Here is a 27260-nt window from a genome sequence, read left to right on the forward strand (position 1 = left end):
TCAAACTCTACAAGCATGTGGGGGTGGGTCCCCCCCCCACATGCTTGCAAAGTTTGGTCCCCATCGGAGCATGTTTGCGTACGATGGTGTGGGGAAGGCCCGGATTTTCCATGGCCTCTTAAGCACCAAGAGACTTGAAAAATCCGCACTGGCCGCTAATCACCAATCGAAACATGCTCCGATTGTGACCAAACTTTGCAAGCTTGTGGGGATGGGTCCCCCCCACATGCTTGCAAAGTTTGCTCCCCATCGGAGCATGTTTGGGTACGATGCTATGGGGAAGGCCTCGATTTCCCATGGCCTCTTAAGCACCAAGAGACTTGAAAAATTTACACTGGCCGCTAATTACCAATTCAAACATGCTCCGATTGTGACCAAACTTTGCAAGCTTGTGGGGATGGGTCCCCCCCACATGCTTGCAAAGTTTGGTCCCCATCGGAGCATGTTTGGGTATGATACTATGGGGAAGGCCTCGATTTTCCATAGCCTCTTAAGCACCAAGAGACTTGAAAAATTTACACTGGCCGCTAATTACCAATTCAAACATGCTCCGATTATGACCAAATTTTTTTAAGCATGTGGGGGTTGGCCCCTCCCACATGCTTGCAAAGTTTGATCCCCATCAGAGCATGTTTGGGTACGATGGTGTGGGGATGGCCCGGATTTTCCATGGCCTCTTAAGCACCAAGAGACTTGAAAAATCCACACTGGCCGCTCATTACCATTCGAAACATGCTCTGATCATGACCAAACTTTGTAAGCATGTGGGGGTGGGTCCCCCCCACATGCTTACAAAGTGGGTCCCCCCCACTTTGCAAACATGTGGGTCCCCCCACATGTTTGCAAAGTTTAGTCCCCATCGGAGCATGTTTGGGTACGATGGTATGGGGAAGGCCCGGATTTTCCATGGCCTCTTCAGCACCAAGAGACTTGAAAAATCCGCACTGGCCGCTATTTACCAATCCAACCATGCTCCGATTGTGACCAAACTCTGCAAAAAGCATGTGGGGGTGGGTCCCTCCCACATGCTTGCAAAGTTTGGTCCCCATCGGGTACGATGGTATGGGGATGGCCCGGATTTTCCATGGCCTCTTAAGCACCAAGAAACCTGAAGAATCCACACTGGCCGCTAATTACCAATCCAAACATGCTCCGATTGTGACCAAACTTTCCAAACATGTGGGGGTGGCTCCCTCCCACATGCTTGCAAAGTTTAGTCCCATCGGAGCATGTTTGGGTACGATGGTATGGGGAAGGCCCGGACTTTCCATGGCCTCTTAAGCACCAAGAGACTTGAAAAATCCACACTGACTGCTAATTTTCAATCCAAACATGCTCCAATTGTGACCAAACTTTGCAAGCATGTGGGGGTGGGTCCCCCCCACATGTTTACAAAGTTTGGTCCCCATCGGAGCATGTTTGGGTACGATGGTATTGGGAAAGCCGGGATTTTCCATGGCTCTTAAGCACCAAGAGACTTAAAAAATTCACACTAGCCGCTAATTACCAATCCAAACATGCTCCGATTATGACCAAACGCTGCAAGCTTCTGGGGGTGGGTCCCCCCCACACGCTTGCAAAGTTTGGTCACAATCGGAGCATGTTTGGGTACGATGGTATGGGGAAGGCCCGGATTTTCCATGGCCTCTTAAGCACCAAGAGACTTGAAAAACCCGCACTGGCCGCTAATTACCAATCCAAGCATGCTGCGATTATGACCAAACTTTCCAAGCCTGTGGGAGTGGGTCCCCCCCACATGCTTGCAAAGTTTGGTTCCCATCGGAGCATGTTTGGGTACGATAATATGGGGAAGGCCCGAATTTTCCATGGCCTCTTAAGCACCAAGATACTTGAAAATTCCACACTGACTGCTAATTACCATTCCAAACATGCTCCAATTGTGACCAAACTTTGCAAGCCTGTGGAGGTGGGTCCCTCCCACATGCTTGCAAAGTTTGGTTCCCATCGGAGCATGTTTGGGTACAATGGTATGGGGAAGGCCTGGATTTTCCATGGCCTCATAAGCACCAAGAGACTTGAAAAATCCACACTGGTCGCTAATTACCAATCCAAACATGCTCCGATTGTGACCAAACTCTGCAAGCATGTGGGGGTGGGCTCCCCCCCACATGCTTGCAAAGTGTGGTTCTCCCCATTGGAGCATCTTTGGGTACGATGGTATGGGGAAGGCCCAGATTTTCCATGGCCTCTTAAGCACCAACAGACTTGAAAAATCCACACTGGGCGCTAATTACCAATCCAAACATACTCCGATTGTGACCAAACTCTGCAAGCCTGTGAGGGTTGGCCCCCCCCACATGCCTGCAAAGTTTGGGTACGATGGTATGGGGAAGGCCCAGATTTTCCATGGCCTCTTAAGCACCAAGAGACTTGAAAAATCCACACTGGCCGCTAATTACCAATCCAAACATGCTCCAATTGTGACCAAACATTGCAAGCATGTGGGGGTGGGTCCCCACATGCTTGTAAGCATGTGGGTCCCCCCCACATGCTTGCAAAGTTTGGTCCCCATCGGAGCATTTTTGGGTATGATGGTATGGGGAAGGCCCGGATTTTCCATGGCCTCTTAAGGACCAAGAGACTTGAGAAATCAACACTGGCTGCTAATTACCAATCCAAACATGCTCCGATTGTGACAAAACTCTACAAGCATGTGGGATGGGTCCCCTCCCACATGCTTGCAAAGTTTGGTCCCCATAGGAGCATGCTTGGGTACGATGGTATGGGGAAGGCCCGGATTTTCCATGGCCTCTTAAGCACCAAGAGACTTTAAAAATCTGCACTGGCCGCTAATCACCAATCCAAACATGCTCCGATTGTGACCAAACTTTGCAAGCTTGTGGGGGTGGCCTCTTAAGCACCAAAAGACTTGAAAAATCCACACTGGCCGCTAATTACCAATCCAAACATGCTCCGATTGTGACCAAACTCTACAAGCATGTGGGGGTGGGTCCCCCCCCCACATGCTTGCAAAGTTTGGTCCCCATTGGAGCATGTTTGGGTACGATGGTATAGGGAAGGCCTCGATTTTCCATGGCCTCTTAAGCACCAAGAGACTTGAAAAATCTGCACTGGCCGCTAATTACCAATCCAAACATGCTCCGATTGTGACCAATCTTTGCAAGCATGTGGGGGTTGGCCCCTACCACATGCTTGCAAAGTTTGATCCCCATCAGAGCATGTTTGGTACGATGGTGTGTGGATGGCCCGGATTTTCCATCTTAAGCACCAAGATACTCGAAAAATCCACACTGGCCGCTAATTACCAATGCAAAAATGCTCCGATCATGACCAAACTTTGTAAGCATGTGGGGGTGGGTCCCCCCCATATGCTTGCAAAGTTTGGTCCCCATCGGAGCATGTTTGGGTACGATGGTATGGGGAAGGCCCGGATTTTCCATGGCCTCTTAAGCACCAAGAGACTTGAAAAATCCGCACTTGCCGCTAATTACCAATCCAAGCATGCTGCGATTATGACCAAACTTTCCAAGCCTGTGGGAGTGGGTCCCCCCCACATGCTTGCAAAGTTTGGTTCCCATCGGAGTATGTTTGGGTACGATAATATAGGGAAGGCCCGAATTTTCCATGGCCTCTTAAGCACCAAGATACTTGAAAATTCCACAATGGCTGCTAATTACCAATCCAAACATGCTCCAATTGTGACCAAACTTTGCAAGCCTGTGGGGGTAGGTCCCTCCCACATGCTTGCAAAGTTTGGTTCCCATCGGAGTATGTTTGGGTACAATGGTATGGGGAAGGCCTGGATTTTCCATGGCCTCATAAGCACCAAGAGACTTGAAAAATCCACACTGGTCACTAATTACCAATCCAAACATGCTCTGATTGTGACCAAACTCTGCAAGCATGTGGGGGTGGGCTCCCCCCCACATGCTTGCAAAGTGTGGTTCTCCCCATTGGAGCATGTTTGGGTACGATGGTATGGGGAAGGCCCGGATTTTCCATGGCCTCTTAAGCACCAAGAGACTTGAAAAATCCACACTGGCCGCTAATTACCAATCCAAACATACTCCGATTGTGACCAAACTCTGCAAGCCTATGAGGGTTGGCCCCCCCCACATGCCTGCAAAGTTTTGTTCCCATCGGAGCATGTTTGGGTACGATGGTATGGGGAAGGCCCAGATTTTCCATGGCCTCTTAAGGACCAAGAGACTTGAGAAATCAACACTGGCCTCTTAAGCACCAAGAGACTTGAAAAGTGGCCTCTTAAGCACCAAGAGACTTGAAAAATCCACACTGGCCGCTAATTACCAATCCAAACATGCTCCGATTGTGACCAAACTTTGCAAGCATGTGGGGGTGGGTCCCCACATGCTTGCAAAGTTTGGTCCCCATCGGAGCATTTTTGGGTATGATGGTATGGGGAAGGCCCGGATTTTCCATGGCCTCTTAAGGACCAACAGACTTGAGAAATCAACACTGGCTGCTAATTACCAATCCAAACATGCTCCGATTGTGACCAAACTCTACAAGCATGTGGGATGGGTCCCCTCCCACATGCTTGCAAAGTTTGGTCCCCATCGGAGCATGCTTGGGTACGATGGTATGGGGAAGGCCCGGATTTTCCATGGCCTCTTAAGCACCAAGAGACTTTAAAAATCCGCATTGGCAATCCAAACATGCTCCGATTGTTGTGACCAAACTTTGCAAGCTTGTGGGGGTGGCCTCTTAAGCACCAAAAGACTTGAAAAATCCACACTGGCCGCTAATTACCAATCCAAACATGCTCCGATTGTGACCAAACTCTACAAGCATGTGGGGGTGGGTCCCCCCCCCCACATGCTTGCAAAGTTTGGTCGCCATCGGAGCATGTTTGGATACGATGGTATAGGGAAGGCCTCGATTTTCCATGGCCTCTTAAGCACCAAGAGACTTGAAAAATCTGCACTGGCCGCTAATTACCAATCCAAACATGCTCTGATTGTGACCAATCTTTGCAAGCATGTGGGGGTTGGCCCCTCCCACATGCTTGCAAAGTTTGATCCCCATCAGAGCATGTTTGGGTACGATGGTGTGTTGATGGCCCGGATTTTCCATCTTAAGCACCAAGAGACTTGAAAAATCCACACTGGCTGCTAATTACCAATGTGAAAATGTTCCGATCATGACCAAACTTTGTAAGCATGTGGGGGTGGGTCCCCCCCACATCCTTGCAAAGTTTGGTCCCCATCGGAGCACGTTTGGGTACGATGGTATGGGGAAGGCCCGGATTTTCCATGGCCTCTTAAGCACCAAGAGACTTGAAAAATCCGCACTGGCCGCTAATGACCAATCAAAACATGCTCCGATTGTGACCAAACTTTGCAAGCTTGTGGGGATGGGTCCCCCCCACATGCTTGCAAACTTTGGTCCCCATCGGAGCATGTTTGGGTACGATGCTATGGGGAAGGCCTCGATTTTCCATGGCCTCTTAAGCACCAAGAGACTTGAAAAATTTACACTGGCCGCTAATTACCAATTCAAACATGCTCCGATTGTGACCAAACTTTGCAAGCATGTGGGGGTTGGCCCCTCCCACATGCTTGCAAAGTTTGATCCCCATCAGAGCATGTTTGGGTACGATGGTGTGGGGATGGCCCGGATTTTCCATGGCCTCTTAAGCACCAAGAGACTTGAAAAATCCACACTCGCCGCTAATTACCAATCCAAACATGCTCTGATCATGACCAAACTTTGTAAGAATGTGGGGGTGGGTCCCCCCCACATGCTTACAAAGTGGGTCCCCCCCACTTTGCAAACATGTGGGGTCCCCCCCACATGTTTGCAAAGTTTGGTCCCCATCGGAGCATGTTTGGGTACGATGGTATGCGGAAGGCCCGGATTTTCCATGGCCTCTTCAGCACCAAGAGACTTGAAAAATCCGCACTTACCAATCCAAACATGCTTCGATTGTGACCAAACTCTACAAAAATCATGTGGGGGTGGGTCCCCCCCCACATGCTTGCAAAGTTTAGTCCCCATCGGAGCATGTTTGGGTACGATGGTATGGGGATGGCCCGGATTTTCCATGGCCTCTTAAGCACCAAGAGACTTGAAAAATCCACACTGGCCGCTAATTACCAATCCAAACATGCTCCGATTGTGACCAAACTTTCCAAACATGTGGGGGTGGCCCCCTCCCACATGCTTGCAAAGTTTAGTCCCCATCGGAGCATGTTTGGGTACGATGGTATGGGGAAGGCCCGGACTTTCCATGGCCTCTTAAGCACCAAGAGACTTGAAAAATCCACACTGGCCGCTAATTTCCAATCCAAACATGCTCCAATTGTGACCAAACTTTGCAAGCATGTGGGGGTGGGTCCTCCCCACATGTTTACAAAGTTTGGTCCCCATCGGAGCATGTTTGGGTACGATGGTATTGGGAAAGCCGAGATTTTCCATGGCCTCTTAAGCACCAGGAGACTTAAAAAATTCACACTAGCCGCTAATTACCAATCCAAACATGCTCCGATTATGACCAAACGCTGCAAGCTTCTGGGGGTGGGTCCCCCCCACACGCTTGCAAAGTTTGGTCACAATCGGAGCATGTTTGGGTACGATGGTATGGGGAAGGCCCGGATTTTCCATGGCCTCTTAAGCACCAAGAGACTTGAAAAACCCGCACTGGCCGCTAATTACCAATCCAAGCATGCTGCGATTATGACCAAACTTTCCAAGCCTGTGGGAGTGGGTCCCCCCCACATGCTTGCAAAGTTTGGTTCCCATCGGAGCATGTTTGGGTACGATAATATGGGGAAGGCCCGAATTTTCCATGGCCTCTTAAGCACCAAGATACTTGAAAATTCCACACTGGCTGCTAATTACCAATCCAAACATGCTCCAATTGTGACCAGACTTTGCAAGCCTGTGGGGGTGGGTCCCTCCCACATGCTTGCAAAGTTTGGTTCCCATCGGAGCATGTTTGGGTACAATGGTATGGGGAAGGCCCGGATTTTCCATGGCCTCATAAGCACCAAGAGACTTGAAAAATCCACACTGGTCGCTAATTACCAATCCAAACATGCTCCGATTGTGACCAAACTCTGCAAGCATGTGGGGGTGGGCTCCCCCCCACATGCTTGCAAAGTGTGGTTCTCCCCATTGGAGCATGTTTGGGTACGATGGTATGGGAAAGGCCCGGATTTTCCATGGCCTCTTAAGCACCAAGAGACTTGAAAAATCCACACTGGCCGCTAATTACCAATCCAAACATACTCCGATTGTGACCAAACTCTGCAAGCCTGTGAGGGTTAGCCCCCCCCACATGCCTGTAAAGTTTTGTTCCCATCGGAGCATGTTTGGGTACGATGGTATGGGGAAGGCCCAGATTTTCCATGGCCTCTTAAGGACCAAGAGACTTGAGAAATCAACACTGGCCTCTTAAGCACCAAGAGACTTGGAAAACGGCCTCTTAAGCACCAAGAGACTTGAAAAATCCACACTTGCCGCTAATTACCAATCCAAACATGCTCCGATTTTGACCAAACTTTGCAAGCATGTGGGGGTGGGTCCCCACATGCTTGCAAGCATGTGGGTCCCCCCCACATGCTTGCAAAGTTTGGTCCCCATCGAAGCATTTTTGGGTATGATGGTATGGGGAAGGCCCGGATTTTCCATGGCCTCTTAAAGGACCAAGAGACTTGAGAAATCAACACTGGCTGCTAATTACCAATCCAAACATGCTCCGATTGTGACCAAACTCTACAAGCATGTGGGATGGGTCCCCTCCCACATGCTTGCAAAGATTGGTCCCCATCGAAGCATGCTTGGGTACGATGGTATGGGGAAGGCCCGGATTTTCCATGGCCTCTTAAGCACCAAGAGACTTTAAAAATCCGCACTGGCCGCTAATCACCAATCCAAACATGCTCCAATTGTGACTAAACTTTGCAAGCTTGTGGGGGTGGCCTCTTAAGCACCAAAAGACTTGAGAAATCCACACTGGCCGCTAATTACCAATCCAAACATGCTCCGATTATGACCAAACTCTACAAGCATGTGGGGGTGGGTCCCCCCCACATGCTTGCAAAGTTTGGTCCCCATCGGAGCACGTGTGGGTACGATGGTATAGGGAAGGCCTCGATTTTCCATGGCCTCTTAAGCACCAAGAGACTTGAAAAATCTGCACTGGCCGCTAATTACCAATCCAAACATGCTCCAATTGTGACCAATCTTTGCAAGCATGTGGGGGTTGGCCCCTCCCACATGCTTGCAAAGTTTGATCCCCATCAGAGCATGTTTGGGTACGATGGTGTGTGCATTGGCCACTAATTACCAATCCAAACCTGCTCCGATTATGATCAAACTCTACAAGCATGTGGGGGTGGGTCCCCCCCCCACATGCTTGCAAAGTTTGGTCCCCATCGGAGCATGTTTGCGTACGATGGTGTGGGGAAGGCCCGGATTTTCCGTGGCCTCTTAAGCACCAAGAGACTTGAAAAATCCGCACTGGCCGCTAATCACCAATCGAAACATGCTCCGATGGTGACCAAACTTTGCAAGCTTGTGGGGATGGGTCCCCCCCACATGCTTGCAAAGTTTGCTCCCCATCGGAGCATGTTTGGGTACGATGCTATGGGGAAGGCCTCGATTTCCCATGGCCTCCTAAGCACCAAGAGACTTGAAAAATTTACACTGGCCGCTAATTACCAATTCAAACATGCTCCGATTGTGACCAAACTTTGCAAGCATGTGGGGATTGGTCCCTCCCACATGCTTGCAAAGTTTGATACCCATCAGAGCATGTTTGGGTACGATGGTGTGGGGATGGCCCGGATTTTCCATGGCCTCTTAAGCACCAAGAGACTTGAAAAATCCACACTGGCCGCTAATTACCAATCCAAACATGCTCTGATCATGACCAAACTTTGTAAGCATGTGGGGGTGGGTCCCCCCCACATGCTTACAAAGTGGGTCCCCCCCACTTTGCAAACATGTGGGTCCACCCCACATGTTTGCAAAGTTTGGTCCCCATCGGAGCATGTTTGGGTACGATGGTATGGGGAAGGCCCGGATTTTCCATGGCCTCTTCAGCACCAAGAGACTTGAAAAATCTGCACTGGCCGCTATTTACCAATCCAAACATGCTCCGATTGTGACCAAACTTTGCAAGCATGTGGGGGTTGGCCCCTCCCACATGCTTGCAAAGTTTGATCCCCATCAGAGCACGTTTGGGTACGATGGTGTGTGCATTGGCCACTAATTACCAATCCAAACCTGCTCCGATTATGATCAAACTCTACAAGCATGTGGGGGTGGGTCCCCCCCCACATGCTTGCAAAGTTTGGTCCCCATCGGAGCATGTTTGTGTACGATGGTGTGGGGAAGGCCCGGATTTTCCGTGGCCTCTTAAGCACCAAGAGACTTGAAAAATCCGCACTGGCCGCTAATCACCAATCGAAACATGCTTCGATTGTGACCAAACTTTGCAAGCTTGTGGGGATGGGTCCCCCCCACATGCTTGCAAAGTTTGGTCCCCATCGGAGCATGTTTGGGTATGATGCTATGGGGAAGGCCTCGATTTTCCATGGCCTCTTAAGCACCAAGAGACTTGAAAAATTACACTGGCCGCTAATTACCAATTCAAACATGCTCCGATTGTGATTAAACTTTGCAAGCATGTGGGGGTTGGCCCCTCCCACATGCTTGCAAAGTTTGATCCCCATCAGAGCATGGTCGGGTACGATGGTGTGGGGATGGCCCGGATTTTCCATGGCCTCTTAAGCACCAAGAGACTTGAGAAATTCACACTGGCCGCTAATTACCAATCCAAACATGCTCCGATTGTGACCAAACTCTACAAGCATGTGGGGGTGGGTCCCCCCCACATGCTTGCAAAGTTTGGTCCCCATCAGAGCATGTGTGGGTACGATGGTATAGGGAAGGCCTCGATTTTCCATGGCCTCTTAAGCACCAAGAGACTTGAAAAATCTGCACTGGCCGCTAATTACCAATCCAAACATGCTCCGATTGTGACCAATCTTTGCAAGCATGTGGGGGTTGGCCCCTCCCACATGCTTGCAAAGTTTGATCCCCATCAGAGCATGTTTGGGTACGATGGTGTGTGCATTGGCCACTAATTACCAATCCAAACCTGCTCCGATTATGATCAAACTCTACAAGCATGTGGGGGTGGGTCCCCCCCCCCACATGCTTGCAAAGTTTGGTCCCCATCGGAGCATGTTTGCGTACGATGGTGTGGGGAAGGCCCGGATTTTCCGTGGCCTCTTAAGCACCAAGAGGCTTGAAAAATCCGCACTGGCCGCTAATCACCAATCGAAATATGCTCCGATTGTGATCAAACTTTGCAAGCTTGTGGGGATGGGTCCCCCCCACATGCTTGCAAAGTTTTCTCCCCATCGGAGCATGTTTGGGTACGATGCTATGGGGAAGGCCTCGATTTCCCATGGCATCCTAAGCACCAAGAGACTTGAAAAATTTACACTGGCCGCTAATTACCAATTCAAACATGCTCCGATTGTGACCAAACTTTGCAAGCATGTGGGGATTGGCCCCTCCCACATGCTTGCAAAGTTTGATACCCATCAGAGTATGTTTGGGTACGATGGTGTGGGGATGGCCCGGATTTTCCATGGCCTCTTAAGCACCAGGAGACTTGAAAAATCCACACTGGCCGCTAATTACCAATCCAAACATGCTCTGATCATGACCAAACTTTGTAAGCATGTGGGGGTGGGTCCCCCCCACATGCTTACAAAGTGGGTCCCCCCCACTTTGCAAACATGTGGGTCCACCCCACATGTTTGCAAAGTTTGGTCCCCATCGGAGCATGTTTGGGTACGATGGTATGGGGAAGGCCCGGATTTTCCATGGCCTCTTCAGCACCAAGAGACTTGAAAAATCTGCACTGGCCGCTATTTACCAATCCAAACATGCTTCGATTGTGACCAAACTTTGCAAGCATGTGGGGGTTGGCCCCTCCCACATGCTTGCAAAGTTTGATCCCCATCAGAGCACGTTTGGGTACGATGGTGTGTGCATTGGCCACTAATTACCAATCCAAACCCGCTCCGATTATGATCAAACTCTACAAGCATGTGGGGGTGGGTCCCCCCCCCACATGCTTGCAAAGTTTGGTCCCCATCGGAGCATGTTTGCGTACGATGGTGTGGGGAAGGCCCGGATTTTCCGTGGCCTCTTAAGCACCAAGAGACTTGAAAAATCCGCACTGGCCGCTAATCACCAATCGAAACATGCTCCGATTGTGACCAAACTTTGCAAGCTTGTGGGGATGGGTCCCCCCCACATGCTTGCAAAGTTTGGTCCCCATCGGAGCATGTTTGGGTATGATGCTATGGGGAAGGCCTCGATTTTCCATGGCCTCTTAAGCACCAAGAGACTTGAAAAATTTACACTGGCCGCTAATTACCAATTCAAACATGCTCCGATTGTGATTAAACTTTGCAAGCATGTGGGGGTTGGCCCCTCCCACATGCTTGCAAAGTTTGATCCCCATCAAAGCATGGTTGGGTATGATGGTGTGGGGATGGCCCGGATTTTCCATGGCCTCTTAAGCACCAAGAGACTTGAGAAATCCACACTGGCCGCTAATTACCAATCCAAACATGCTCCGATTGTGACCAAACTCTACAAGCATGTGGGGGTGGGTCCCCCCCACATGCTTGCAAAGTTTGGTCCCCATCGGAGCATGTGTGGGTACGATGGTATAGGGAAGGCCTCGATTTTCCATGGCCTCTTAAGCACCAAGAGACTTGAAAAATCTGCACTGGCCGCTAATTACCAATCCAAACATGCTCCGATTGTGACCAATCTTTGCAAGCATGTGGGGGTTGGCCCCTCCCACATGCTTGCAAAGTTTGATCCCCATCAGAGCATGTTTGGGTACGATGGTGTGTGCATTGGCCACTAATTACCAATCCAAACCTGCTCCGATTATGATCAAACTCTACAAGCATGTGGGGGTGGGTCCCCCCCCCACATGCTTGCAAAGTTTGGTCCCCATCGGAGCATGTTTGCGTACGATGGTGTGGGGAAGGCCCGGATTTTCCGTGGCCTCTTAAGCACCAAGAGGCTTGAGAAATCCGCACTAGCCGCTAATCACCAATCGAAACATGCTCCGATTGTGACCAAACTTTGCAAGCTTGTGGGGATGGGTCCCCCCCACATGCTTGCAAAGTTTGCTCCCCATCGGAGCATGTTTGGGTACGATGCTATGGGGAAGGCCTCGATTTCCCATGGCCTCTTAAGCACCAAGAGACTTGAAAAATTTACACTGGCCGCTAATTACCAATTCAAACATGCTCCGATTGTGACCAAACTTTGCAAGCATGTGGGGATTGGCCCCTCCCACATGCTTGCAAAGTTTGATACCCATCAGAGCATGTTTGGGTACGATGGTGTGGGGATGGCCCGGATTTTCCATGGCCTCTTAAGCACCAAGAGACTTGAAAAATCCACACTGGCCGCTAATTACCAATCCAAACATGCTCTGATCATGACCAAACTTTGTAAGCATGTGGGGGTGGGTCCCCCCCACATGCTTACAAAGTGGGTCCCCCCCACTTTGCAAACATGTGGGTCCACCCCACATGTTTGCAAAGTTTGGTCCCCATCGGAGCATGTTTGGGTACGATGGTATGGGGAAGGCCCGGATTTTCCATGGCCTCTTCAGCACCAAGAGACTTGAAAAATCTGCACTGGCCGCTATTTACCAATCCAAACATGCTTCGATTGTGACCAAACTTTGCAAGCATGTGGGGGTTGGCCCCTCCCACATGCTTGCAAAGTTTGATCCCCATCAGAGCACGTTTGGGTACGATGGTGTGTGCATTGGCCACTAATTACCAATCCAAACCCGCTCCGATTATGATCAAACTCTACAAGCATGTGGGGGTGGGTCCCCCCCCCACATGCTTGCAAAGTTTGGTCCCCATCGGAGCATGTTTGCGTACGATGGTGTGGGGAAGGCCCGGATTTTCCGTGGCCTCTTAAGCACCAAGAGACTTGAAAAATCCGCACTGGCCGCTAATCACCAATCGAAACATGCTCCGATTGTGACCAAACTTTGCAAGCTTGTGGGGATGGGTCCCCCCCACATGCTTGCAAAGTTTGGTCCCCATCGGAGCATGTTTGGGTATGATGCTATGGGGAAGGCCTCGATTTTCCATGGCCTCTTAAGCACCAAGAGACTTGAAAAATTTACACTGGCCGCTAATTACCAATTCAAACATGCTCCGATTGTGATTAAACTTTGCAAGCATGTGGGGGTTGGCCCCTCCCACATGCTTGCAAAGTTTGATCCCCATCAAAGCATGGTTGGGTATGATGGTGTGGGGATGGCCCGGATTTTCCATGGCCTCTTAAGCACCAAGAGACTTGAGAAATCCACACTGGCCGCTAATTACCAATCCAAACATGCTCCGATTGTGACCAAACTCTACAAGCATGTGGGGGTGGGTCCCCCCCACATGCTTGCAAAGTTTGGTCCCCATCGGAGCATGTGTGGGTACGATGGTATAGGGAAGGCCTCGATTTTCCATGGCCTCTTAAGCACCAAGAGACTTGAAAAATCTGCACTGGCCGCTAATTACCAATCCAAACATGCTCCGATTGTGACCAATCTTTGCAAGCATGTGGGGGTTGGCCCCTCCCACATGCTTGCAAAGTTTGATCCCCATCAGAGCATGTTTGGGTACGATGGTGTGTGCATTGGCCACTAATTACCAATCCAAACCTGCTCCGATTATGATCAAACTCTACAAGCATGTGGGGGTGGGTCCCCCCCCCACATGCTTGCAAAGTTTGGTCCCCATCGGAGCATGTTTGCGTACGATGGTGTGGGGAAGGCCCGGATTTTCCGTGGCCTCTTAAGCACCAAGAGGCTTGAGAAATCCGCACTAGCCGCTAATCACCAATCGAAACATGCTCCGATTGTGACCAAACTTTGCAAGCTTGTGGGGATGGGTCCCCCCCACATGCTTGCAAAGTTTGCTCCCCATCGGAGCATGTTTGGGTACGATGCTATGGGGAAGGCCTCGATTTCCCATGGCCTCTTAAGCACCAAGAGACTTGAAAAATTTACACTGGCCGCTAATTACCAATTCAAACATGCTCCGATTGTGACCAAACTTTGCAAGCATGTGGGGATTGGCCCCTCCCACATGCTTGCAAAGTTTGATACCCATCAGAGCATGTTTGGGTACGATGGTGTGGGGATGGCCCGGATTTTCCATGGCCTCTTAAGCACCAAGAGACTTGAAAAATCCACACTGGCCGCTAATTACCAATCCAAACATGCTCTGATCATGACCAAACTTTGTAAGCATGTGGGGGTGGGTCCCCCCCACATGCTTACAAAGTGGGTCCCCCCCACTTTGCAAACATGTGGGTCCACCCACATGTTTGCAAAGTTTGGTCCCCATCGGAGCATGTTTGGGTACGATGGTATGGGGAAGGCCCGGATTTTCCATGGCCTCTTCAGCACCAAGAGACTTGAAAAATCTGCACTGGCCGCTATTTACCAATCCAAACATGCTCCGATTGTGACCAAACTTTGCAAGCATGTGGGGGTTGGCCCCTCCCACATGCTTGCAAAGTTTGATCCCCATCAGAGCACGTTTGGGTACGATGGTGTGTGCATTGGCCACTAATTACCAATCTAAACCTGCTCCGATTATGATCAAACTCTACAAGCATGTGGGGGTGGGTCCCCCCCCCACATGCTTGTAAAGTTTGGTCCCCATCGGAGCATGTTTGCGTACGATGGTGTGGGGAAGGCCCGGATTTTCCGTGGCCTCTTAAGCACCAATAGACTTGAAAAATCCGCACTGGCCGCTAATCACCAATCGAAACATGCTCTGATTGTGACCAAACTTTGCAAGCTTGTGGGGATGGGTCCCCCCCACATGCTTGCAAAGTTTGGTCCCCATCGGAGCATGTTTGGGTATGATGCTGCGGGGAATGCCTCGATTTTCCATGGCCTCTTAAGCACCAAGAGACTTGAAAAATTTACACTGGCCGCTAATTACCAATTCAAACATGCTCCGATTGTGACCAAACTTTGCAAGCATGTGGGGGTTGGCCCCTCCCACATGCTTGCAAAGTTTGATGCCCATCAGAGCATGGTTGGGTACGATGGTGTGGGGATGGCCCGGATTTTCCATGGCCTCTTAAGCACCAAGAGACTTGAAAAATCCACACTGGCCGCTAATTACCAATCCAAACATGCTCTGATCATGACCAAACTTTGTAAGCATGTGGGGGTGGGTCCCCCCCACATGCTTACAAAGTGGGTCCCCCCCACTTTGCAAACATGTGGGTCCCCCCCACATGTTTGCAAAGTTTGGTCCCCATCGGAGCAGGTTTGGGTACGATGGTATGGGGAAGGCCCGGATTTTCCATGGCCTCTTCAGCACCAAGAGACTTGAAAAATCCGCACTGGCCGCTATTTACCAATCCAAACATGCTCCGATTGTGACCAAACTCTGCAAAAAGCATGTGGGGGTGGGTCCCCCCCCACATGCTTGCAAAGTTTGGTCCCCATCGGAGCATGTTTGGGTACGATGGTATGGGGATGGCCCGGATTTTCCATGGCCTCTTAAGCACTAAGAGACTTGAAAAATCCACACTGGCCGCTAATTACCAATCCAAACATGCTCCGATTGTGACCAAACTTTCCAAACATGTGGGGGTGGCCCCCTCCCACATGCTTGCAAAGTTTAGTCCCCATCGGAGCATGTTTGGGTACGATGGTATGGGGAAGGCCCGGACTTTCCATGGCCTCTTAAGCACCAAGAGACTTGAAAAATCCACACTGGCCGCTAATTTTCAATCCAAACATGCTCCAATTGTGACCAAACTTTGCAAGCATGTGGGGGTGGTCCCCCCCACATGTTTACAAAGTTTGGTCCCCATCGGAGCATGTTTGGGTACGATGGTATTGGGAAAGCCGGGATTTTCCATGGCCTCTTAAGCACCAAGAGACTTAAAAAATTCACACTGGTCGCTAATTACCAATCCAAACATACTCCGATTATGACCAAACGCTCCAAGCTTGTGGGGGTGGGTCCTCCCCACACGCTTGCAAAGTTTGGTCACAATCGGAGCATGTTTGGGTACGATGGTATGGGGAAGGCCCGGATTTTCCATGGCCTCTTAAGCACCAAGAGACTTGAAAAATCCTCACTGGCCGCTAATTACCAATCCAAGCATGCTGCGATTATGACCAAACTTTCCAAGCCTGTGGGAGTGGGTCCCCCCCACATGCTTGCAAAGTTTGGTTCCCATCGGAGCATGTTTGGGTACGATAATATGGGGAAGGCTCGAATTTTCCATGGCCTCTTAAGCACCAAGATACTTGAAAATTCCACACTGACTGCTAATTACCATTCCAAACATGCTCCAATTGTGACCAAACTTTGCAAGCCAGTGGAGGTGGGTCCCTCCCACATGCTTGCAAAGTTTGGTTCCCATCGGAGCATGTTTGGGTACAATGGTATGGGGAAGGCCTGGATTTTCCATGGCCTCATAAGCACCAAGAGACTTGAAAAATCCACACTGGTCGCTAATTACCAATCCAAACATGCTCCGATTGTGACCAAACTCTGCAAGAATGTGGGGGTGGGCTCCCCCCCACATTCCACATGCTTGCAAAGTGTGGTTCTCCCCATTGGAGCATCTTTGGGTACGATGGTATGGGGAAGGCCCGGATTTTCCATGGCCTCTTAAGCACTAAGAGACTTGAGAAATCCACACTGGCCGCTAATTACCAATCCAAACATACTCCGATTGTGACCAAACTCTGCAAGCCTGTGAGGGTTGGCCCCCCCCACATGCCTGCAAAGTTTTGTTCCCATCGGAGCATGTTTGGGTACGATGGTATGGGGAAGGCCCAGATTTTCCATGGCCTCTTAAGCACCAAGAGACTTGAAAAATCCACATTGGCCGCTAATTACCAATCCAAACATGCTCCAATTGTGACCAAACTTTGCAAGCATGTGGGGGTGGGTCCCCGCATGCTTGCACACCCACATGCTTGCAAGCATGTGGGTCCCCCCCACATGCTTGCAAAGTTTGGTCCCCATCGGAGCATTTTTGGGTATGATGGTATGGGGAAGGCCCGGATTTTCCATGGCCTCTTAAGGACCAAGAGACTTGAGAAATCAACACTAGCTGCTAATTACCAATCCAAACATGCTCCGATTGTGACCAAACTCTACAAGCATGTGGGATGGGTCCCCTCCCACATGCTTGCAAAGTTTGGTCCCCATCGGAGCATGCTTGGGTACGATGGTATGGGGAAGGCCCGGATTTTCCATGGCCTCTTAAGCACCAAGAGACTTTAAAAATCCGCACTGGCCGCTAATCACCAATCCAAACATGCTCCGATTGTGACCAAACTTTGCAAGCTTGTGGGGGTGGCCTCTTAAGCACCAAAAGACTTGAAAAATCCACACTGGCCGCTAATTACCAATCCAAACATGCTCCGATTGTGACCAAACTCTACAAGCATGTGGGGGTGGGTCCCCCCCCACATGCTTGCAAAGTTTGGTCCCCATCGGAGCATGTTTGGGTACGATGGTATAGGGAAGGCCTCGATTTTCCATGGCCTCTTAAGCACCAAGAGACTTGAAAAATCCACACTGGCCGCTAATTACCAATCCAAACATGCTCCGATTGTGACCAATCTTTGCAAGCATGTGGGGGTTGGCCCCTACCACATGCTTGCAAAGTTTGATCCCCATCAGAGCATGTTTGGGTACGATGGTGTGTGGATGGCCCGGATTTTCCATCTTAAGCACCAAGAGACTTGAAAAATCCACACTGGCCGCTAATCACCAATGCAAAAATGCTCCGATCATGACCAAACTTTGTAAGCATGTGGGGGTGGGTCCCCCCCACATGCTTGTAAAGTTTGGTCCCCATCGGAGCATGTTTGGGTACGATGGTATGGGGAAGGCCCGGATTTTCCATGGCCTCTTAAGCGCCAAGAGACCTGAAAAATCCGCACTTGCCGCTAATTACCAATCCAAGCATGCTGCGATTATGACCAAACTTTCCAAGCCTGTGGGAGTGGGTCCCCCCCACATGCTTGCAAAGTTTGGTTCCCATCGGAGCATGTTTGGGTACGATAATATGGGGAAGGCCCGAATTTTCCATGGCCTCTTATGCACCAAGATACTTGAAAATTCCACACTGGCTAATTACACTTCCAAACATGCACCAATTGTGACCAAACTTTGCAAGCCTGTGGGGGTGGGTCCCTCCCACATGCTTGCAAAGTTTGGTTCCCATCGGAGCATGTTTGGGTACAATGGTATGGGGAAGGCCTGGATTTTCCATGGCCTCATAAGCACCAAGAGACTTGAAAAATCCACACGGGTCGCTAATTACCAATCCAAACATACTCCGATTGTGACCAAACTCTGCAAGCATGTGGGGGTGGGCTCCCCCCCACATGCTTGCAAAGTGTGGTTCTCCCCATTGGAGCATGTTTGGGTACGATGGTATGGGGAAGGCCCGGATTTTCCATGGCCTCTTAAGCACCAAGAGACTTGAAAAATCCACACTGGCCGCTAATTACCAATCCAAACATACTCCGATTGTGACCAAACTCTGCAAGCCTGTGAGGGTTGGCCCCCCCCACATGCCTGCAAAGTTTTGTTCCCATCGGAGCATGTTTGGGTACGATGGTATGGGGAAGGCCCAGATTTTCCATGGCCTCTTAAGCACCAAGAGACTTGAAAAATCCACACTGGCCGCTAATTACCAATCCAAACATGCTCCGATTTTGACCAAACTTTGCAAGCATGTGGGGGTGGGTCCCCCCCACATGCTTGCAAAGTTTGGTCCCCATCGGAGCATTTTTGGGTATGATGGTATGGGGGGGGCCCGGATTTTCCATGGCCTCTTAAGGACCAAGAGACTTGAGAAATCAACACTGGCTGCTAATTACCAATCCAAACATGCTCCGATTGTGACCAAACTCTACAAGCATGTGGGATGGGTCCCCTCCCACATGCTTGCAAAGTTTGGTTCCCATCGAAGCATGCTTGGGTACGATGGTATGGGGAAGGCCCGGATTTTCCATGGCCTCTTAAGCACCAAGAGACTTTAAAAATCCACACAAGCCGCTAATCACCAATCCAAACATGCTCCGATTGTGACCAAACTTTGCAAGCTTGTGGGGGTGGTCTCTTAAGCACCAAGAGACTTGAATAATCCGCACTCGCCGCTAATCACCAATCCAAACATGCTCCGATTGTGACCAAACTCTACAAGCATGTGGGGGTGGGTACCCCCCCACATGCTTGCAAAGTTTGGTCCCCATCGGAGCATGTTTGGGTACGATGGTATAGGGAAGGCCTCGATTTTCCATGGCCTCTTAAGCACCAAGAGACTTGAAAAATCTGCACTGGCCACTAATTACCAATCCAAACATGCTCCGATTGTGACCAATCTTTGCAAGCATGTGGGGGTTGGCCCCTACCACATGCTTGCAAAGTTTGATCTCCATTAGAGCATGTTTGGGTACGATGGTGTGTGGATGGCCCGGATTTTCCATCTTAAGCACCAAGAGACTTGAAAAATCCACACTGACCCCTAATTACCAATGCCAAAATGCTCCGATCATGACCAAACTTTGTAAGCATGTGGGGGTGGGTCCCCCCCACATGCTTGCAAAGTTTGGTCCCCATCGGAGCATGTTTGGGTACGATGGTATGGGGAAGGCCCGGATTTTCCATGGCCTCTTAAGCACCAAGAGACTTGAAAAATCCACACTGGTCGCTATTTACCAATCCAAACATTCTCCGATTGTGACCAAACTCTGCAACAAGCATGTGGGGGTGGGTCCCCCCCACATGCTTGCAAAGTTTGGTCCCGATCGGAGCATGTTTGGGTACGATGGTATGGGGATGGCCCGGATTTTCCATGGCCTCTTAAGCACCAAGAGACTTGAAAAATCCACACTGGCCGCTAATTACCAACAATCCAAATATGCTCCGATTGTGACCAAACTTTCCAAACATGTGGGGGTGGCCCCCTCCCACATGCTTGCAAAGTTTAGTCCCCATCGGAGCATGTTTGGGTATGATGGTTTGGGGATGGCCCGGATTTTCCATGGCCTCTTAAGCACCAAGAGACTTGAAAAATCCGCACTGGCCGCTAATTACCAATCCAAACATGCTCTGATCATGAACAAACTCTGCAAGCATGTGGGGGTGGGTCCCCCCCCACATGCTTGCAAAGTTTATTCCCCATCGGAGCATGTTTGGGTACGATGGTATGGGGATGGCCCGGATTTTCCATGGCCTCTTAAGCACCAAGAGACTTGAAAAATCCACACTGGCCGCTAATTACCAATCCAAACATGCTTCGATTGTGACCAAACTTCGCAAACATGTTGGGGTTGGTCCCTCCCCCATGCTTGCAAAGTTTGGTTCCCATCGGAGCATGTTTGGGTACGATGTTATGGGGATGGCCCGGATTTTCCATGGCCTCTTAAGCACCAAGAGACTTGAAAAATCCACACTAGCCGCTAATTAGCAATCCAAACATGCTCTGTAAACTTTGCAAGCATGTGGGGGTGGGTCCCCCACATGCTTGCAAAGTCTGGTCCCCATCGGAGCATGTTTGGGTACAATGGTATGGGAAAGGCCCGGATTTTCCATGGCCTCTTAAGCACCAAGAGACTTGAAAAATCTGCATTGGCCACTAATTACCAATCCAAACCTGCTCCGATTATGATCAAACTCTACAAGCATGTGGGGCTGGGTCCCCCCCCCACATGCTTGCAAAGTTTGGTCCCCATCGGAGCATGTTTGCGTACGATGGTGTGGGGAAGGCCCGGATTTTTCGTGGCCTCTTAAGCACCAAGAGACTTGAAAAATCCGCACTGGCCGCAATCCAAACATGGCCGCAATCCAAACATGCTCTGATTGTGACCAAACTTTGCAAGCTTGTGGGGATGGGTCCCCCCCACATGCTTGCAAAGTTTGGTCCCCATCGGAGTATGTTTGGGTACGATGCTATGGGGAAGGCCTCGATTTTCCATGGCCTCTTAAGCACCAAGAGACTTGAAAAATTTACACTGGCCGCTAATTACCAATTCAAACATGCTTCGATTGTGACCAAACTTTGCAAGCATGTGGGGGTTGGCCCCTCCCACATGCTTGCAAAGTTTGATCCCCATCAGAGCATGTTTGGGTATGATGGTGTGGGGATGGCCCGGATTTTCCATGGCCTCTTAAGCACCAAGAGACTTGAAAAATCCACACTGGCCGCTAATTACCAATCCAAACATGCTCTGATCATGACCAAACTTTGTAAGCATGTGGGGGTGGGTCCCCCCCACAAGCTTGCAAAGTTTGGTCCCCACCATCGGAGCATGTTTGGGTATGATGGTATGGGGAAGGCCCGGATTTTCCATGGCCTCTTAAGCACTGAGACTTGAAAAATCCACACTGGACACTAATTACCAATCCAAACATACTCCGATTGTGACCAAACTTTGCAAGCCTGTGAGGGTTTGCCATGCTTGCAAAGTTTTGTTCCCATCGGAGCATGTTTGTGTACGATGGTATGGGGAAGGCCCGAATTTTCCATGGCCTCTTAAGCACCAAGAGACTTGAAAAATCCACACTGGCCGCTAATTACCAATCTAAACATGCTCTTATTGTGACCAAACATTCTCCGATTGTGACCAAACTCTGCAAGCATGTGGGGGTGGGTCCCCCCCACATGCTTGCAAAGTTTGGTCCCCATCGGAGCATTTTTGGGTATGATGGTATGGGGAAGGCCCGGATTTTCATGGCCTCTTAAGCACTAAGAGACTTGAGAAATCCACACTGGCCGCTAATTACCAATCCAAACATGCTCCGATTGTGACCAAACTCTGCAAGCATGTGGGGGTGGGTCCCTCCCATATGCTTGCAAAGTTTGGTCCCCATCGGAGCATTTTTGGGTATGATGGTATGGGGAAGGCCCGGATTTTCATGGCCTCTTAAGCACTAAGAGACTTGAAAAATCCACACTGGTCGCTAATTACCAATCCAAACATGCTCCGATTGTGACCAAACTCTGCAAGAATGTGGGGGTGGGCTCCCCCCCACATTCCACATGCATGCAAAGTGTGGTTCTCCCCATTGGAGCATCTTTGGGTACGATGGTATGGGGAAGGCCCGGATTTTCCATGGCCTCTTAAGCACTAAGAGACTTGAGAAATCCACACTGGCCGCTAATTACCAATCCAAACATACTCCGATTGTGACCAAACTCTGCAAGCCTGTGAGGGTTGGCCCCCCCCACATGCCTGCAAAGTTTTGTTCCCATCGGAGCATGTTTGGGTACGATGGTATGGGGAAGGCCCAGATTTTCCATGGCCTCTTAAGCACCAAGAGACTTGAAAAATCCACATTGGCCGCTAATTACCAATCCAAACATGCTCCAATTGTGACCAAACTTTGCAAGCATGTGGGGGTGGGTCCCCGCATGCTTGCAAGCATGTGGGTCCCCCCCACATGCTTGCAAAGTTTGGTCCCCATCGAAGCATTTTTGGGTATGATGGTATGGGGAAGGCCCGGATTTTCCATGGCCTCTTAAGGACCAAGAGACTTGAGAAATCAACACTAGCTGCTAATTACCAATCCAAACATGCTCCGATTGTGACCAAACTCTACAAGCATGTGGGATGGGTCCCCTCCCACATGCTTGCAAAGTTTGGTCCCCATCGGAGCATGCTTGGGTACGATGGTATGGGGAAGGCCCGGATTTTCCATGGCCTCTTAAGCACCAAGAGACTTTAAAAATCCGCACTGGCCGCTAATCACCAATCCAAACATGCTCCGATTGTGACCAAACTTTGCAAGCTTGTGGGGGTGGCCTCTTAAGCACCAAAAGACTTGAAAAATCCACACTGGCCGCTAATTACCAATCCAAACATGCTCCGATTGTGACCAAACTCTACAAGCATGTGGGGGTGGGTCCCCCCCCACATGCTTGCAAAGTTTGGTCCCCATCGGAGCATGTTTGGGTACGATGGTATAGGGAAGGCCTCGATTTTCCATGGCCTCTTAAGCACCAAGAGACTTGAAAAATCCACACTGGCCGCTAATTACCAATCCAAACATGCTCCGATTGTGACCAATCTTTGCAAGCATGTGGGGGTTGGCCCCTACCACATGCTTGCAAAGTTTGATCCCCATCAGAGCATGTTTGGGTACGATGGTGTGTGGATGGCCCGGATTTTCCATCTTAAGCACCAAGAGACTTGAAAAATCCACACTGGCCGCTAATTACCAATGCAAAAATGCTCCGATCATGACCAAACTTTGTAAGCATGTGGGGGTGGGTCCCCCCCACATGCTTGCAAAGTTTGGTCCCCATCGGAGCATGTTTGGGTACGATGGTATGGGGAAGGCCCGGATTTTCCATGGCCTCTTAAGCGCCAAGAGACCTGAAAAATCCGCACTTGCCGCTAATTACCAATCCAAGCATGCTGCGATTATGACCAAACTTTCCAAGCCTGTGGGAGTGGGTCCCCCCCACATGCTTGCAAAGTTTGGTTCCCATCGGAGCATGTTTGGGTACGATAATATGGGGAAGGCCCGAATTTTCCATGGCCTCTTATGCACCAAGATACTTGAAAATTCCACACTGGCTAATTACACTTCCAAACATGCACCAATTGTGACCAAACTTTGCAAGCCTGTGGGGGTGGGTCCCTCCCACATGCTTGCAAAGTTTGGTTCCCATCGGAGCATGTTTGGGTACAATGGTATGGGGAAGGCCTGGATTTTCCATGGCCTCATAAGCACCAAGAGACTTGAAAAATCCACACGGGTCGCTAATTACCAATCCAAACATACTCCGATTGTGACCAAACTCTGCAAGCATGTGGGGGTGGGCTCCCCCCCACATGCTTGCAAAGTGTGGTTCTCCCCATTGGAGCATGTTTGGGTACGATGGTATGGGGAAGGCCCGGATTTTCCATGGCCTCTTAAGCACCAAGAGACTTGAAAAATCCACACTGGCCGCTAATTACCAATCCAAACATACTCCGATTGTGACCAAACTCTGCAAGCCTGTGAGGGTTGGTCCCCCCCACATGCCTGCAAAGTTTTGTTCCCATCGGAGCATGTTTGGGTACGATGGTATGGGGAAGGCCCAGATTTTCCATGGCCTCTTAAGCACCAAGAGACTTGAAAAATCCACACTGGCTGCTAATTACCAATCCAAACATGCTCCAATTGTGACCAAACTTTGCAAGCATGTGGGGGTGGGTCCCCACATGCTTGCAAGCATGTGGGTCCCCCCCACATGCTTGCAAAGTTTGGTCCCCATCGGAGCATTTTTGGGTATGATGGTATGGGGGGGGCCCGGATTTTCCATGGCCTCTTAAGGACCAAGAGACTTGAGAAATCAACACTGGCTGCTAATTACCAATCCAAACATGCTCCGATTGTGACCAAACTCTACAAGCATGTGGGATGGGTCCCCTCCCACATGCTTGCAAAGTTTGGTTCCCATCGGAGCATGCTTGGGTACGATGGTATGGGGAAGGCCCGGATTTTCCATGGCCTCTTAAGCACCAAGAGACTTTAAAAATCCACACAAGCCGCTAATCACCAATCCAAACATGCTCCGATTGTGACCAAACTTTGCAAGCTTGTGGGGGTGGCCTCTGAAGCACCAAGAGACTTGAAAAATCCACACTGGCCGCTAATTACCAATCCAAACATGCTCCGATTGTGACCAAACTCTACAAGCATGTGGGGGTGGGTACCCCCCCACATGCTTGCAAAGTTTGGTCCCCATCGGAGCATGTTTGGGTACGATGGTATAGGGAAGGCCTCGATTTTCCATGGCCTCTTAAGCACCAAGAGACTTGAAAAATCTGCACTGGCCACTAATTACCAATCCAAACATGCTCCGATTGTGACCAATCTTTGCAAGCATGTGGGGGTTGGCCCCTCCCACATGCTCGCAAAGTTTGATCTCCATTAGAGCATGTTTGGGTACGATGGTGTGTGGATGGCCCGGATTTTCCATCTTAAGCACCAAGAGACTTGAAAAATCCACACTGACCCCTAATTACCAATGCCAAAATGCTCCGATCATGACCAAACTTTGTAAGCATGTGGGGGTGGGTCCCCCCCACATGCTTGCAAAGTTTGGTCCCCATCGGAGCATGTTTGGGTACGATGGTATGGGGAAGGCCCGGATTTTCCATGGCCTCTTAAGCACCAAGAGACTTGAAAAATCCACACTGGCCGCTATTTACCAATCCAAACATTCTCCGATTGTGACCAAACTCTGCAACAAGCATGTGGGGGTGGGTCCCCCCCACATGCTTGCAAAGTTTGGTCCCGATCGGAGCATGTTTGGGTACGATGGTATGGGGATGGCCCGGATTTTCCATGGCCTCTTAAGCACCAAGAGACTTGAAAAATCCACACTGGCCGCTAATTACCAACAATCCAAATATGCTCCGATTGTGACCAAACTTTCCAAACATGTGGGGGTGGCCCCCTCCCACATGCTTGCAAAGTTTAGTCCCCATCGGAGCATGTTTGGGTATGATGGTTTGGGGATGGCCCGGATTTTCCATGGCCTCTTAAGCACCAAGAGACTTGAAAAATCCGCACTGGCCGCTAATTACCAATCCAAACATGCTCTGATCATGAACAAACTCTGCAAGCATGTGGGGGTGGGTCCCCCCCCACATGCTTGCAAAGTTTATTCCCCATCGGAGCATGTTTGGGTACGATGGTATGGGGATGGCCCGGATTTTCCATGGCCTCTTAAGCACCAAGAGACTTGAAAAATCCACACTGGCCGCTAATTACCAATCCAAACATGCTTCGATTGTGACCAAACTTCGCAAACATGTTGGGGTTGGTCCCTCCCCCATGCTTGCAAAGTTTGGTTCCCATCGGAGCATGTTTGGGTACGATGTTATGGGGATGGCCCGGATTTTCCATGGCCTCTTAAGCACCAAGAGACTTGAAAAATCCACACTAGCCGCTAATTAGCAATCCAAACATGCTCTGTAAACTTTGCAAGCATGTGGGGGTGGGTCCCCCACATGCTTGCAAAGTTTGGTCTCCATCGGAGCATGTTTGGGTACAATGGTATGGGAAAGGCCCGGATTTTCCATGGCCTCTTAAGCACCAAGAGACTTGAAAAATCTGCATTGGCCACTAATTACCAATCCAAACCTGCTCCGATTATGATCAAACTCTACAAGCATGTGGGGCTGGGTCCCCCCCCACATGCTTGCAAAGTTTGGTCCCCATCGGAGCATGTTTGCGTACGATGGTGTGGGGAAGGCCCGGATTTTTCGTGGCCTCTTAAGCACCAAGAGACTTGAAAAATCCGCACTGGCCGCAATCCAAACATGGCCGCAATCCAAACATGCTCTGATTGTGACCAAACTTTGCAAGCTTGTGGGGATGGGTCCCCCCCACATGCTTGCAAAGTTTGGTCCCCATCGGAGTATGTTTGGGTACGATGCTATGGGGAAGGCCTCGATTTTCCATGGCCTCTTAAGCACCAAGAGACTTGAAAAATTTACACTGGCCGCTAATTACCAATTCAAACATGCTCCGATTGTGACCAAACTTTGCAAGCATGTGGGGGTTGGCCCCTCCCACATGCTTGCAAAGTTTGATCCCCATCAGAGCATGTTTGGGTATGATGGTGTGGGGATGGCCCGGATTTTCCATGGCCTCTTAAGCACCAAGAGACTTGAAAAATCCACACTGGCCGCTAATTACCAATCCAAACATGCTCTGATCAAGACCAAACTTTGTAAGCATGTGGGGGTGGGTCCCCCCCACAAGCTTACAAAGTGGGTCCCCCCCACTTTGCAAACATGTGGGTCCCCCCCACATGTTTGCAAAGTTTGGTCACAATTGGAGCATCTTTGAATTGGTAATTAGCGGCCAGTGTAAATTTTTCAAGTCTCTTAGTGCTTAAGAGGCCATGGAAAATCGAGGCCTTCCCCATAGCATCGTACCCAAACATACTCTGATGGGGACCAAACTTTGCAAGCATGTGGGGGGGACCCATCCCTACAAGCTTGCAAAGTTTGGTCACAATCGGAGCATGTTTGGATTGGTGATTAGCGGCCAGTGCGGATTTTTCAAGTCTCTTGGTGCTTAAGAGGCCACGGAAAATCCGGGCCTTCCCTACACCATCGTACCCAAGCATGCTCCGATGGGGACCAAACTTTGCAAGCATGTGGGGGGGGGCCCACCCCC

Source organism: Cibotium barometz, chromosome 27, assembly GCF_041138505.1.
Source record: "Cibotium barometz isolate CiBa-2024 chromosome 27, ASM4113850v1, whole genome shotgun sequence".
In the NCBI taxonomy this organism is placed as follows: Eukaryota; Viridiplantae; Streptophyta; class Polypodiopsida; order Cyatheales; family Cibotiaceae; genus Cibotium; species Cibotium barometz.